Raw genomic sequence first — 15,248 nt, forward strand, 5'->3', positions numbered from 1 at the left:
GGCTTAGATGCTGTTATATCATCTGATTCCATCATGAAACAAATGGCCTTGTAATCACGTGCCTCATTCAAGGATCAACACTCACCATGGACAAACCTTGATTTCCATCCCTAACCTTGCTGTTTAAGTACTTTGTTAGATTAAAACCCTATTTCTTTTAGGAAACAGAAGGGAAAAAGCTCACATTATGACAAGATTATAAGTAAAAAGGGAAAGGTGAGGTGCCATCTGCAGCAGGGATGCTGTGTTTATTAATACTGCCTCTCTGATTGTAACCTGTAAATACAAAATTGGGGCTGCAGTTACTATACTGAGCTTTTGTTTTGCCTTTATTTTTTGATAGAACATGTTGGTGAAAAAAGTAAGTGAACAGCTTAAATCATAGGAGCAGGCAGCTGAATATGAATAAGCTGGTTCCTGTGGGTGAATTTGATGGGCTCTAACCAATGCCTTCAGCTTGTCACTATTCCCTGTCTGTAGAAACAAGACACAGAGCTGCCATTCTAGGATGATTTCTGTCATTAGCAGGGAATTTGATCTATTTTACTTCTGCCAATTAGGATTTTGACTTCCATGTGCTGGGCAATCCTGTCTTCACGTATTTCCTAGAAATGATTCCCTGCTTTGGCTTGTAACATAAATCTTAACACTTGGGGGAATTGTAGAACTCTGTAAGCTGTTAGACTTACATTTCCCTCTGTAATGTGCTAAACAATAGCCAAGAAAACAGAATCACTGTTTTTTCCTTCATGCTTTTAGTTTCCTAGCTATCCAGGCTTTGCCCAGCTCAGTGCACACAGCTGTATTTAATTTAAATACAATGCAAATGCAGATGCACATAAAAGATCAGCAGAATTAATTATGTTCTGAGTGCTGGGAGAGCCATTGGGAAGCTTCTTGTCAGCATCTCCTACCCACTCTGCTCGGTCTGTAAGCTCTGGATGACATCTGACTCAAGCACTCCTTTAATTTATAACACTGGCAATTAGATGGCAGTTCTCCAGCCTCTGCCCTAGGGAATAAAGCTAAAATAGGCTTTAGAGGTAAAGCTACTATATTTCAGGATGAATTTTGTGTAAAAGCTAATGTTACCATGTTGATGCCCTTCAGCAAATACAGTTATTCCATAAATTAAACATTTTTATGATATGCTCCTTGGCATTTAATAGCATACTTTAATAAGTTAATGTATCTCTGCAAATTTTTTTTCTGCTGGCACCTAGCAATCTGGAGTACTTCTAATTTGCAGGTGTTATTCGCTGTGCTTGTGATGAACTAATAAAATCATTCAATCAAAGTCTGCCAACACATTGGAGGTTTGAATACTTCTTTGATTTCTCGAATCATTTATTTTAATTGCTGATAAACCAGAGCTGAAACAACATTTGGTTTTAGTGTAGATTATACACTTGTTTTGTTGGTGCATTGGTTGCTGCTGTTCTTCATGCGTCTGTAGTTTAGCCAGGTCACTGGGGCCAAATCACTCATTACTCTCAAAGTCCTTTAAAATTTAGTAGAGTGAAACATGTAGCAGAGCTGTTACATGATTCTACATCTGATAATGGAACGAGAAGGGTGTAAGAGAGACGGATATTCCTAGGAGAGTACATCAAGTTCTGCCAAGGTGTTTAACAGTAAGGGAGCCTTGGTTCAAGTTTGTATATATTTATTTGGGAAGAGGGTTGGAGGTGTGAAAGGAAAGTAGCGGCTGGGACCTTATTCTTCACTGCTTTATTACAATAAGAGTGTGAGTAATAGTGGTGTTTGGTGGCAGATGGCAAGGTGGAAGGGGAAAAAGCTGGTGCCACTGCCACATGGTTCTGTGCAGGAGAGAAGGGGTTTAGGTTCTCCATGTGAAGCCCATTGCTGGTGTTTGCATCAGGCAAGCTCTGCATATTACTTCACTGCTTTATTTTAAGCTGTTTCTGCCTTGCAGTCAGAGTGTAGCTTGTTTTGGATTGCACTGCAGTGGTGGGGTTTATGCTGATTTTTTTGAAAGATACTCGCTCTAAAATGGGTACTTGTCGCTTAACTCATGTGGCTCAGAGACACCTGTCACTTCATGGCTTCTGGGTGTCAACAGCTGGGGTAAGCTGGCTCCAGAGTGTCCCTCAGCACCAGTGTGATCTGTAATAGGGAATATCAATGAGATTGAATCGTACTTTACAATGGCTGAAGGCAAAAACCAGAAGGAAGAGGGTTAAGGATTTTTCCTTTGTGCTTCTCCTGTCCTTTGATCTGGCACATAACTGATAGAAGGTTCTTGATGGAGTCTGAGGGGCTACTATTTAAGACACTGGGCTCCTGCAGTCTGGATATGTTTGCAGCTGGAATTGGGGCATGTGTGTCTGACTGACATTTCTTTGGCATCTTTCCATTTAATTCCCGCACACTTTACTTTGACCACACCACACATTTCCTGTTCAAATTATAATGCGTTGAACATCTCTTGTGCCAGCCCTGAGCCACACCTGCATAAAAGTACTGCTGTGGGAGGGAGGCAATGCCTTTAATAAAGATTTCCTCTTCTAGGAGTCTGAAGAGAAGTCTGCTTCATCCTGAGGTCCAGCCTTCCCTGCCAGCTTTAAGCAGAAGTAACTCCTCTTTGAGCTATGCAAATGGGCCAAATGATCTTTCTGAGGAATTATCAATTTCTGTTTTAAGTATTGATTTTTGCAATCAAATCTCATATATTGCCTTCTGCCCTGTCAGAACTGCCCCACAATTAAGTCTTTTATGAAAATTCATTGTTGCAATGACAAAAAATGAATTACATGATTTTTTCATCTGAAGTCAAGCATTTTTGTGATATAACTCTCCTGGTCAAATTAATTCTTCCTGTTGGAAACAACAGGAATGGGTGCCAGCATTTTGAGTCTATTTCAATTTGCTTTAATTTGGTGTATAATTATTTTTCTATGACTAATCAATCCCCATACTATAATTGCAATTATCAAATAATGGAAAGACTCTTTAGAAATTTTGTAAAGCAAGATCTTGTTAAGATTCTGTTAAAGAAAAATCTGTGAACTATTTCAATTTATTTTCATTTCACCCCAGAGGATTTTTTTTCCCACCATCCTAAGTCAAAAGGTAAAATGCACAAAGGCAATTGCAAAGATAAATATCTTCAGGGTGATTCATAACATCCAGGGAAAGGCATATTCTTGTCTAATTCAAAATATTCCCCAGTAAGTGCAGGCTTGTAAACTGTGACTGCATCTGGCACAGCATAAGGAGGGGAAACTTGCTGATTTATCAGCAGTGCACGGAGAAGGTGCACAAGCCAGAGGAAATAGACACCTGAGACCAGTTTCAGATAATGTGAGGAGATGCAAATATAAGTCATCTCCTTGGGGACATTAAATATGATGGACAGCGGGATACTCTCCTTCCTTGGTCCATTGCTTTCATGTCCAGACAGATTTGTGCACAGACCTCAGGCTTTAATGGCCTGACCGAAAAAACATTGACAATGAGAACCTAAAGAGGTGGTGCTCAGCATTCTACTGGATGCAGTAACATCCCACACAGACAAACAGGGACACTGACACTCTTGGGCCTACTGTGGAACAGGGGCTCAGATTAAAGGCCTTGTATCCTTCACACTTGCTTTCCGAACAAGAGTTGTCATATGTATACCAACATGACAGCAGAGCTTCTGGGTGGTCGTGTAACACCAGGAACTTCCCAGAGATGGCTGTGACCAAAAGGGAATGGGACAGGTACAGATGAGATAAGGAATAAGACAGCAGAGGATCAGCTGGGCATTTCCATGTACCTGCAGAAGTGCTGCATAAAAGAACTGATAACTTATTTTTGGCCTCAGACTGGGTATCATGTGGCTAGAGCTTCTACATATCTTTGGTGTGAAGTTGTAGAGTGTATCAACTAATCCTCTTGTAAAATGAACCCAGCTGACTGAATAGGAGGATGTTAAAACATCTGGCCTGCTGCAGTCAAAATATAAGAAAGGCCCAGTAAAGAAAAAAATCAGGTGATATGAAGTTTGATAATGCTGGTGCTTTCTGCGTGATAATACTAACAGTCTGGACCATAATCCTGCCAGCACCATCTCTATTTGAAGTGGAATATTTAAGATCTAAATAGAGAAAAATCTTGTCCATACAATTTGTGTCACAGCCAGCAACTCAGCTCAGAACTTCTGCCTCCATGGCTTGATCACCCTGCAATAAATTTGTTAAAAGCTAGATCCCACTCTGCATTTCTTGCTGCTACAAAAAGACATTATTTTCCCTATTTCCCCATGGATGCTGTACTTCCAAACATATCCCAACAAAACAGCAATTACATCAGCATAGACTGACTAACACATGCCAAAAATTGCCAGAAGGATAACCTGAAACCAAATGGCTAGGTAATAAAACCGTCACCATGGTAATACTAAACTCAAACGAGTTTTCTTATTCACAGTCATGAAGACTAGAAAGACAGTCTTAAAAACAACGTCATCCACGTGGCAGAACAGAAAGAGAAAAGAGCAGTTAAATGAAGTTCTGCCTGTGGAGCAGCAAAGCCAGTTATCCATAACAATCTCATTGCCTGCAACATGCAAATGTAGGATTTGTGATGGTGTGAAATAATAGCGAACAAGATGGGAGTGAAGGCAGAGTCTGGAAAAGACAAATCCTGCCAGACTGTGACTATGAAGTGGAACTAGGGAAAAAGATGAATGGAAGGAAAGAAAATCATCTGTGAAACCAGCAGCAAACAATGGCCACAAAAAGCTGCAAATGCTGGAAATGAGCATCGGTGCAATTATTGAAGTAAATTAAGTGACAGTTGCAATGGACTGAGAGCTTTTCCAGAGAGGGGATGGGAAGAAAAATCTTAGAAATAAGATAGAACTTTTATTTTTAATGTTTTCAAGTACAAGGTTTGGGTGTTTCTTCAGAGCTTTGCATCTGGATTTGTCTGGATTTGGCCCCTTCCCTGGCCAGCGTTGCTGCTCAGTGAAGTGGTGATGCATTTGGGCTGGGGAACTGTACAGATGTTTCACATCTCTATCAATCCTCTTTGTAGTGCGATTAAATGCAAATGTGAAAATGAGAGAGATGCTCCTAAACAGCTTGGCCTTATGGCAGTGTGGTGCCCCAGTGGCTACATTCAAGTGCTGGAGATAATGGAGACTCCAGGGATTTTGCCTGGCTAGCAGGCCCTTGGGCCCCATAAACCTCTCCTAGTCATCGTACATATCTAAGCACCCCCACACAATGCCAGTTCCTTCTGGTTTCAGCACCAATTAAAACTTCATAAAAATATTTATTACCAAAAAGTGCTTCATACTTTGGGTGGATGTCTACTATATCAAGGGAATTTCTTTTCTTGCTTTAAACTGTTTAGCCCCACATCAAGGTGTGTACATTAAACCTCCCTAGCCCAGGCCACGGCTCAGCTTGCTGCGTCCCCTGGGATATGGGATGGGGATGTCTGCCAGCTGCGTGGTGGGGAGAAGGATCCTGCTGGCTGTCAGCAGTCCGCCACCTCTGGAACATATAAGGATAATATATATCACTCAGTCAAATTTCTAAGAAAAAAATCTTACCTTTATCCCCAAAGTGAGCAGTTTTGAGCAAGTCCTCTCCAGGAGTTTATACATACTGGAGGTGCCTCTGCAGCCTGTGCCAGAAAAAACAAAAGAAAAAAAAAATCAGTCCCTTTCCAAATCATGGTGGAGGTTGGAACGTAATTATCATTGTCTTCAGTGCTGAAAAGCTTCTAAAACAGTCTCTTGACTGATTATCTAGAATGAGTATCCAGGGGAGGGTGCAGCCTCTGTGTCTGTGCTCTGCTCACACCTTGTGACCAGCTCTTTTGCTTTGGGACAGATGCCTTTTCCCTGCGCTCAAACCTTTTTCTTCAGGTTTGCACCCGAATGAAAAATTTGGTTCAAAACAGCAGCCCATGTACTGAGGAATTAATCTAATCAAAACCAAGACACCAGTGCTGCACAAACCTAAGCTGTCTCTCTATTAGTCTCCTGGTGTTTACAGTTTGGTTTGACCTATGCAATAAATCCTTAGTGGCCTGCAGGCTGCCTACCAGCGGTGCCCATGTCCTTGTGTTGCCTGTAGCAGAAGTACTCCCCAGAAGGTCCTGATACTATTAATCTCTCCTCAAGAGAAATTAAAAGGTCCTAAAACCTTTCCTTAACTCTAATCCTTTTGTTGTCTTTCTGTCATTCAGTTCACTTTCTGTGGGATTTTTGAACTGGAGCTGACCAGAGCTGAAAGTAGTTTATAATGAAAACATGCTCCACTGGTTTATTTAATGGCATTAGGTTACAGAGACCATAGAGCATATGTCTTATTTTCACTGATGATCAAAACTGCAAAACCAAATTATGGGAAGTCTACCTGAAGCAATCATAACATTTTTTCCCCTTGTGCTGCAGTTAGGCTATTAATAAGCTAGAAATCTGCCCTGTCCTCTATCTCAGTTGATTTGAAATACGGTGGAAAACAAGCTTCCAGTATTGCTAATTGTGCATAACATTTTAACAGCTGCTGTGTTTCATCATAAAGCTATGTATTTGGGGGAAGAAGCTAAGAGTTGGTGTGTGCAGTGAAATCACAAAAGCTCTAGGTTTTTAAAATATTGTCAGGGTTAGAGGTGTGAAATGTGCCAAGAATTAAAAGAAAAAAAAAAGAAGCTATTGTGGCTTTAAAAAGCGCATTTGCAAAGCAGTTTTCCAGTTTTGCTTTCAAGAAGTTGCTGTGCAAACTACAGAGAGGAAGGTCTGCTTCTGCCAGGCCTGCTCATCCGAACCAAGCAGCCATCAATCAATGTCAGAGCCAAGGTCAAAATGTGCAACCCCCATGGCAGTGGCCAAGTAAGGGAAAGGGCTAAAGACAGCCTGGCTGTAGTGGGAGGGAGCATCAGTCCCCAGCTTGGCCAGACTTGAGAGGGTTTCTGCTTTCCTTCTCTAGCCTTGCTGACTACAGTGGGACTATGGAGCCTTCCCCTTGCACATCTGCCACACATGGACAGTGATATTTACCTGCCATGGATATTTTATGGAGACAAAACACTGATTCCTGTCCTTCCTGAGTCAGTCAGTAGACCTTCCATGATGAGTCCTGAGCAGCCAGTATGTGTGGTGCATGCTGAAAAGGAAAACCAGAATTCTTCAAGTTTATTTGCTCTTGTTTTGTTACCCCAAGGCAGTACAGCAGAGAATCAGTCCCTTTCCAAACCATGCTGGAGGCTGGAATGTAATTATCATTGCCTTCAGTGCTGAAAATCTTTTCAAAGCTCTTCCATTTTTGGGAACAATGGTCTGTGAATCTCTCTAGACTGAAGATTAATGCACCTCCTTCTGCATCCCTGTCACTTGATGCCATCATCTCTCTCTCCTGGAATGTGTGTGTTTGCCACTGTAAGCACACCAGAACTCCAGGAGCAAGCAGCCCTTGCCTGACACAGGCTGCAGAGGCACCTCCAGTATGTATAAACTCCTGGAGAGTACTTTCTCAAAATTGCTCACTTTGGGGATAAAGCTGAAATTTTTTCTTAGAAATTTGACTGAGTGACATATATTATCCTTGTCTGAGGAAATCTCAGAGTTAAGTGGGGCTTGAGCTTTGTGGTGGCTGCAAAAGTACAGGTTTTAATGCATAAGAAAACTGATTTTCTTGCTGACTGATTTTCTCAGAAAAATTCAAGGCAAAACCCATAAAATCCTCAGTATTTTGTGCATCTCATCACATTATCACACTGCTCATCTGCAAATCTCATTTTGATCAGCTTACATTGTCTTTTCCAGTATCTTGCTGCTGACATTTGCTTCACGTGGATTTGTTTGGTCTCTAGTAGCCTTCTTGTGCTGTCCTTCAGAGCTTTTATTTCATAGAATCATAGAGTATCTTGCATTGGAAGGGACCTTAAAGATCACCTAGTTCCAACCCCACTGCCATGGATAGGGATACCTTCGACTAGCTGACATTGCTCAGAGCTCCACCCAACCTGGCCTTGAACACTTCCAGGAATGGGGCATCCACAGCTTCTCTGGACAACCTGTGGCAGTGCCTCACCACCCTCACAGTAAAGCTTCTTTACTGTATTTCTTCCTAATACCTGATCTAAATCTACCCTCTTTGTCCTATCACTACATGCCCTTGGAAACAGTCTCTCTCCATCTTTTCTTGTAGGCTCTCTTCAGGCACTGGAAGGCCAAATCAAGTCACCCCAAAGCCTTCTCTTCTCCAGGCTGAACAATCCCAATTCTCTTACCCTTTCCTCACAGATGAGATGCCAAAATGTTTATTAACACAATCACCTTCTGTCTGAGTAGTTATGCTTTGCAAATAGAGACAATAAAATTAATATTTTTTTTCTTGGAAAAGTACTTATTACATGTTAATTAAAGCTGTAACCAGGCCTCCCATGTGGGAGGTATGTTATTTCTGAACAAAATGGCTTCAGCTCGGTGCTTGGGTCAAAAAAGCTTGGGAACAGACAGGCACCGAAAGCTTCACAGCATTCCTGGGAACCAGTCACCCCACAGGTGTCTGACATGTAAATGACAGTATAATTCTGTCCATGAGAGACAGAGGAAATTACACTACTGCTAATTTTCTCTACATGAGGCCAGGTAATTGACTGGATTAAAAAAAAAGTTGTGCACAGTATAGTAAAGGCAATTTGCTGTGTAATTGATATTTATTTTACAGGGCTCCTCATACATATGAGAGAAACTAGGGGAATTTGGGTTCTGTTATATGTATAAAATGATCTCTTAGGAAGAGGCCCACAAAGTGAAATCTGTCTCAGAATTAAATGAAATGTCTCACATGGAAAATCTGACCCTCTCACACAGTGTTTTCTTCTGCCCCACCATACTCTGTGATCCGCAGTGTCTTCTCAGGCATTGTTCCCAGGGATGGAAACCTACACAGCAGAGTGGTAAATAAGTGAGTTTTTGAATTTTCAAACATGAAAACCTACTTTCAGCTGCTAGACCTAGCACAGAGAAAGGAAAATGCGGAGTGCAAAATTTATCATCCCAGAACTGCTTCTTACCTACTTTTCCACACCCTTCCTTTGTGTGCAAATGAAACACAGTAGTGCTGCAACCAGCAGAAGTCTACAGATACCAGCCAGAGTGATCCTGCTCAAGGCAGTGGACCTTAATCATGAGCTGTCTGTTAATTAGGTGCAATTGTCTCTCAGCTGGATTAAATATTCCACATAAGCACAGGCACTGTACAGTGTCATCACCTAATGCTTGTGCTGGTGTGGGTGGTGTCCTGCTGGTTCTGATGGCCACTGGGAGCAAAGAGATTGCTCTGCAGGCTGTTCCAGCATCCCAAGCTGAGAGGCCCACACAGCTCCTAAACCCGTGTGGTTTCTAGACTCCTAAGTAGCACCTAAACTAATTTTCTCCAATTTTTTTCCCTTTTGCTTTGCCTGCAGTCAACTGCTTTTCCAGGTCACAGACAGCACCAGGAATCTGTTGGGTTTGTGCAGGGTGCCTTGATCTTAATATTTTTCTTATAAATGTCACTCTGTTGTCACTCTCATAATTTCTGCACGTTTTTTCTTTTGGCAGACATTAGCAATTGTTTTATCTCATGCTCCTGTTCCTCCATGTCTTCCTTGAGGAAGGATCTCTTACAGGAATTTTCTCCCCCCAAAGAGATGTACCCTTGTAAGAACAAGCAGTGAAGATTTCATGGTGCAGAATTTTGCCTAGGATATTCCCAGGAGATTTGAAACCTGCTTTGCTTATTACCATGAGATTGCATATGTGCTAATCAAACTCACCTTTCTCATTTTCCAAAGGAAAATATTTCATTTTTACTCTGAGCTTGATTTTCCAGTGAATTGGTTTGTTCCACAGCAGATCTGCTTCTTACATCAAGTTTGATCTAAATGCTGTGGAAGAAGCTTGTGGAAGCATCTTTTGATCTACTATTTCTCTGATTTCACTGTAACCTTTTACTCCCATTTTGCGAGTCATGGTGTCCTTCCCATTTTCAAAGTACTGTTTCAGATCAAAACTTTGGAATCATCCATAATGCTTTTGCTCAGTCCTTGAAGAAATGCTGTGATTTTTTTTGGTAATATGAACATAGATCTTGACAGGCAGGACACCAACCATTTTTTCAGAGGTTTATACTTCTATTTTATTAAGTAAACTTACAGTGGCAGTTTGGTCTGATGACTCTTTTTGCTGAGATGTGATTAAACCCAGTTGGTTTTGCATTTGCATTTTGCATTTTATGTTTGTTTGCATTTTATGTTGCTCAGCTGTACCTTTCACTCCTCTTTCTTCTGAAAACTGACCTGACTTGAAAATAGCTTATGGATGGTCATAAATTGCAATTCTTACCAAATTTGCTATTTGACACAAAACTGTCTCCTCACTCTTCTGAAAATCACTTATTTGCCTCAGGTCTCACAAACTATCACTCTATTAATGCCTTGCACTTACCTGTGTCTCTGCCTGCCTCTCGTTCTGAGACACTGTCCATCACTTACTCCAATAGTCAGTATGTTTACACTGACCACGGGAATGAAAAAGCAGAAGACTTCGTAAACTAGTTTCCTAATTAAAACATTTAATCTAAAACACCCCAGCAACTTAGATTGAGGGGGAGAAAGAAGGAGAAGTGTGCTATCCTTGAGAGCACTCTTCCTGTGCTTATCTTGAAGGCACAGTTATACACCTCTGCAAGGTTGCTCTAACCTACACCTCTAGCCCTCTGCAGTAGTTGGAAGTGTGTCTTGCTGTACTCATATCCCTTTCAGCCACAGCTCCTTCCCTTTTATGTTGTGCTTTGTTGCTTTCTTTTCAGCCATTTAAGACCAAGTGCTGTTGTCCTCTGCTGCTGCTGCTGCTGAAGCACAGCAAGACTTTGAAACAGTCTCCATGACAATCAGAGATACGCAGTCTGGATCCTAATGGGGGTGATACATGACTGTGATTGTATCCTGTGGAGCAAGGTACGTATATGCAGCTGCTGGAAGATGTGGGTTAAAAACTGCTGGTTCCTCCCTCCTTTTACGACCATGCATGGTGCTACAGGGAAACCTCTTTGCTCTGTGCTCCACAATATCTCCTTTTCTGGAGATGTTCCCCAGGGACTGATTTTATCTGGTGTGAGGTTTGGAAAGGGATGAGAAACATTAATGGCTGAATGATTATAATGCCTTAGAAAATGGAGCTGAAAGTGCAGTGCATAGAGATCAAAATGAAACACAGTATCTGGCTGTGAGATTTTGAATTATATCAAAAGGGAATTTATTCCTGCTTTTTAACTTCTTGTTACCTGCAGAGCTGAATTCTTAAAACATCAGTTCCTGCCTATTATGGCAGTATGCTGTGTTCTGTCCAGTGTCTTCATGTAAAATGAAGTTTTAAAATACAAAAAGATGTGCTAGTTTTAGGTACATCAGCCATTCATACAGAACAAAATATTCAAATGCTATGATTTATAAAGTACTGGATGGCAGTAGAATGGTTTTATTTTTCTTGGCCTTAAGATGTTCAAATAAGGACAAATGCTGTGGAATGAAAATGAATATGAATTCCCTCTGATGAGCAGGATGTAACCTGTTTTCTGATTGTCTATGCTGATGTTTTTGCCCATTGTTTAAAAGTGGTATGCTGATGCTGCTTTAGTTGTCATAAAATTCCTTCTTCGGGGCAAACTTCAGCCACATTAGTTTGATATTTTTTCATTACCAGGTTCTTTGTATCACATTTGAGCCAAGAAACGTAATCAAAAGGTATCCTGAATACTGAAATACTAGATATTTGTATGTGGTTTTAATGGACCATGTGCAAACAGCCATATAAAGTTAGTGAAGGTGAGAACTGTATAGCATGACATATGGTGAATAAAATTGATAATATTGGAACATAATGAGAGCTATGTGATGCTTATGTATCTATTAATATCTGTATCCACATACACCCCCATGTATTCTAAATATATGTACAGTAACTTTCAGCAAGTAAAATGAGAATTCATAATGCAGTAGAATGGAAAGAGTATGAAAATGAAAACAAAGGCAAAGCCACAATAAAACTGAAGCAGTCAGGAGGAACAAAAGAAAAAAGATACCTATTAAAATTCATTCTATAAAAGGACAATTGTGGATGTAGGGAGCTATTTCCAGTGAGAAAATGTTTGAGAGAAGATTCTTGGAGGTTTTTTTGCAGAAGAAATCTCTGACCTTTCACATGTACTGTGACCATAAAGGCTGTGTCTTGAGAGAGAGGGAGTAAGAGAAGAAAATGTTTGGGTATTTTATGATGAACAAAAAGCATTTTCTTCGTCTTTCTTAACATGATCTACCAATGTAAGACATAACCCTTTAGAAAATTCTCCATGTCTGCTTTAACCTTGGCTCTGTCTAGATGCTTTGGTCATCTTTTCTAGTGTGTCAGCCTTTATGTTTACTGACTTGTGCCAAACACTCCATAGGCTTCCTCTTTATGGACAATTTCCCTTTTACTCCAGCACATTCTCTGTCATATTTTAATACCATTCCAAGGTTTCACCCATTTCTTTTCACTGGACTCCCATTCCTTATTTCATTATTTACCTGCAAATTCTGCATCTTCTTTCATGCTGGAAATAGGCTTGGAGAGAATCTCAATTAGGTCTACATGAGAAATAGCCAGATAAATCTCCTGAGATCTCAAAATAATACCAATGCAGAAATCACTGTGAATACTATGTTGCTAGGAGGGAAATAGGTCCTGTGGAAATACGTCCTGATGGGAGTGAGTTCTGACCTCTATGTTCTAGGATAGTATCTCAAACAAAGAATATGGATGTCTGGCTTAATGCCAAGAGAGACCCAGCTGGGAACAAGGCCAGGGCAATCAGAGCAAGAGCCAGGACACTGAGAACTGAGCCCAAGGTACAACCAAAAGAGTAAGGGAAATAAGAAGATTCAGCACATCAAGTCTGGCATGGATCTCTAGCCAAGCCCAGGCTGTGTAGCTGTTATGTCTGTTATACCTATCATGAAATCAGTCCAGAGATAAAAGTGCTCTGGGTCTCTCTTGCAAACCTGTTCTTGCTGACTTTTTGTTCCTGTTGCTGCCTCTACTTCTATTCTTTTCTTGCTTGCTAGCTGCACCTTTTCAATGTTAATATCACATACTTGGTCACTGCTCAATCTATGCCTTTCTAATTTAATCACTCCTAGGGCACCAGCTCTCTTATTTGTGAGCACCAGTGCTCTTATTTGTGCTGTGGTTATTTAAACTGCCCTATAGTCTGTGAAAATCTCACTAGAAATGAAGCAATATTCCCCACACATTTAATCTCAGTCTTGCAGAGAATGATTCTTGCTTCTCTGTGCTGCTGCACCTTTGCATATGCACACACAAACTACATTGACCTTTTCTACTACCATGTTCCTAAGATGCTTGGTTTTTAAAAAAAACTTGCTGGGTTTTATCCTCTTAGTCCTTATGACATTTCTGCCATCAAAGAATCTTCCTCTACTAGAAATCATCTTCCAAGCTAATTTTCCTTTCTCTAGTCCTGTCCTTTACGGTATTTTACCAAGGTGATTCTTGTTCTGTTACTTTTGGGCTGTGTTACTAATTACTCTAATCCCCCTGTCCCATGTCTTTTTCTTGTCACTTCTCAATTTAGTATATCACTATGAATTTCATTAATAAGTTGTTTACTCCTTTTTCTAGCTCATTCCAACTCAGATTATTCTGTAATTCTGTGATTACTGGAAGTATTATATAAGGCAAAACCAAAGACTGATCCTTAAACATTTACCTGTCCTCCCTATAAAATGGTGTTCTTCTCTTTGTCTATTAGCCTTGTTTTAGTCCTTCATTCCAGACTTCAGACCAAATGAGATATTTTTTTGCACAAGCAGGTTCAGACGAACTTTTTAAGGACATTTTTGGGAAGCATAGGAGGGAGTCTTCCATTCTCATGCTCTCCAGTTTTATATCAGTGTAGCTGCCTGGCTTTGAGGCAGAGGATGACCAGACCAATTGTTTAAAAAAAAATGGCTTAAATCCAAGAGTATTACATTTATTCTGTTCCACTCATCCATTAATTTGTTAATTCCATAAAAAAAGCATTATCTTTGTCAGGCAAGATCTATTCTTTATAAATCCTGCCTCTTATTGCTCATCATTGCATTATTCTCTGCAAATGAAGTGACTATTTCTTAAGATGACTTTTTCTATTGTTTTTGTCTTTTTCCAGGGTTAGAAGCTAAATGTAAATCATTGTAATTAGTAGAACTTCCTTCATTCTTTTATGAATGTGGCTGAGACAGTGCCACATTTGCTTTTCTGTTCAGCATTGACAGAAGGAGGACAGATAAAGGCATAGCTGTCTCCTTTCCCTCTTAGCACCTCCACACACCTGTGGTGTGTGATTCTAACTACTTGATGGTGCAGGAGATGTGGTGGAATGTGGCCATCACTGCTGCTTCTGAAACTCAAGACTTTGCAAGATAATTTATGACGAATGTCATAGTAGCTTTCAGAGAATCCAGGTAGATTGAGTTGTATCATACATTTATTTTCTTAATTTTCTTTGTTTCTGTTTCTCATGGCCAATTGATTTTTGTCAGGAAGTATTAAAGGTCCCCAAAGGATGTGCTACCAGAGTGTGACTATCTTATGCCTATGTGCCTGTATCAGAAGATGATCAGGGTATACTTGGCTTAAACACTGCTAGATTTGCCCCATAATTTCTTCCTGACTTATTCTGGAGCGGTGTCCAAGTTTGAAAGGTACCTTTAGCAATGCTTCTGAAAGTACTTCGAGTTTTATTTCCACAAGGGCAATACTACTGACCTTTCAGTTCCTCTGCTGTCCCGTGCATTTGGCCACTACCAAACATCAGCAAACACAACCTCATTTGTGGTGTAAGATTATTAGCTCAACATTTAACAAAGTAAAATTAGGTTGCCTTGAGGTAGGGAGGTGTAGTTATCTAAAAGGCACAGTTGACTTCCTCAACTGGTTTGAACTTCAGTGCATGAAGAAGTACACCTTTCTCCTCTCCTAAGAGAAATAAATATTATAAGGCCAGGAGAGCAAGTTCATCCAGAGCTACATGTCCTAGAATCCTAGTGTGAGATGTTATGGACTCATCTGTGTACTCACCTAAAAAATCAAGGTTTACTTCTGAAAACTAGGTTTTTATCTAATTCACTGACTTGCAGCATAAGTAACTTTGATATTTATTTTGTTGCTGTTCTTGCTCCACAGTGCCGAGCTGAGC

The sequence above is a fragment of the Coloeus monedula genome (genome assembly GCF_965178545.1).
Source record: "Coloeus monedula genome assembly, chromosome: 3".
NCBI lineage: Eukaryota > Metazoa > Chordata > Aves > Passeriformes > Corvidae > Coloeus > Coloeus monedula.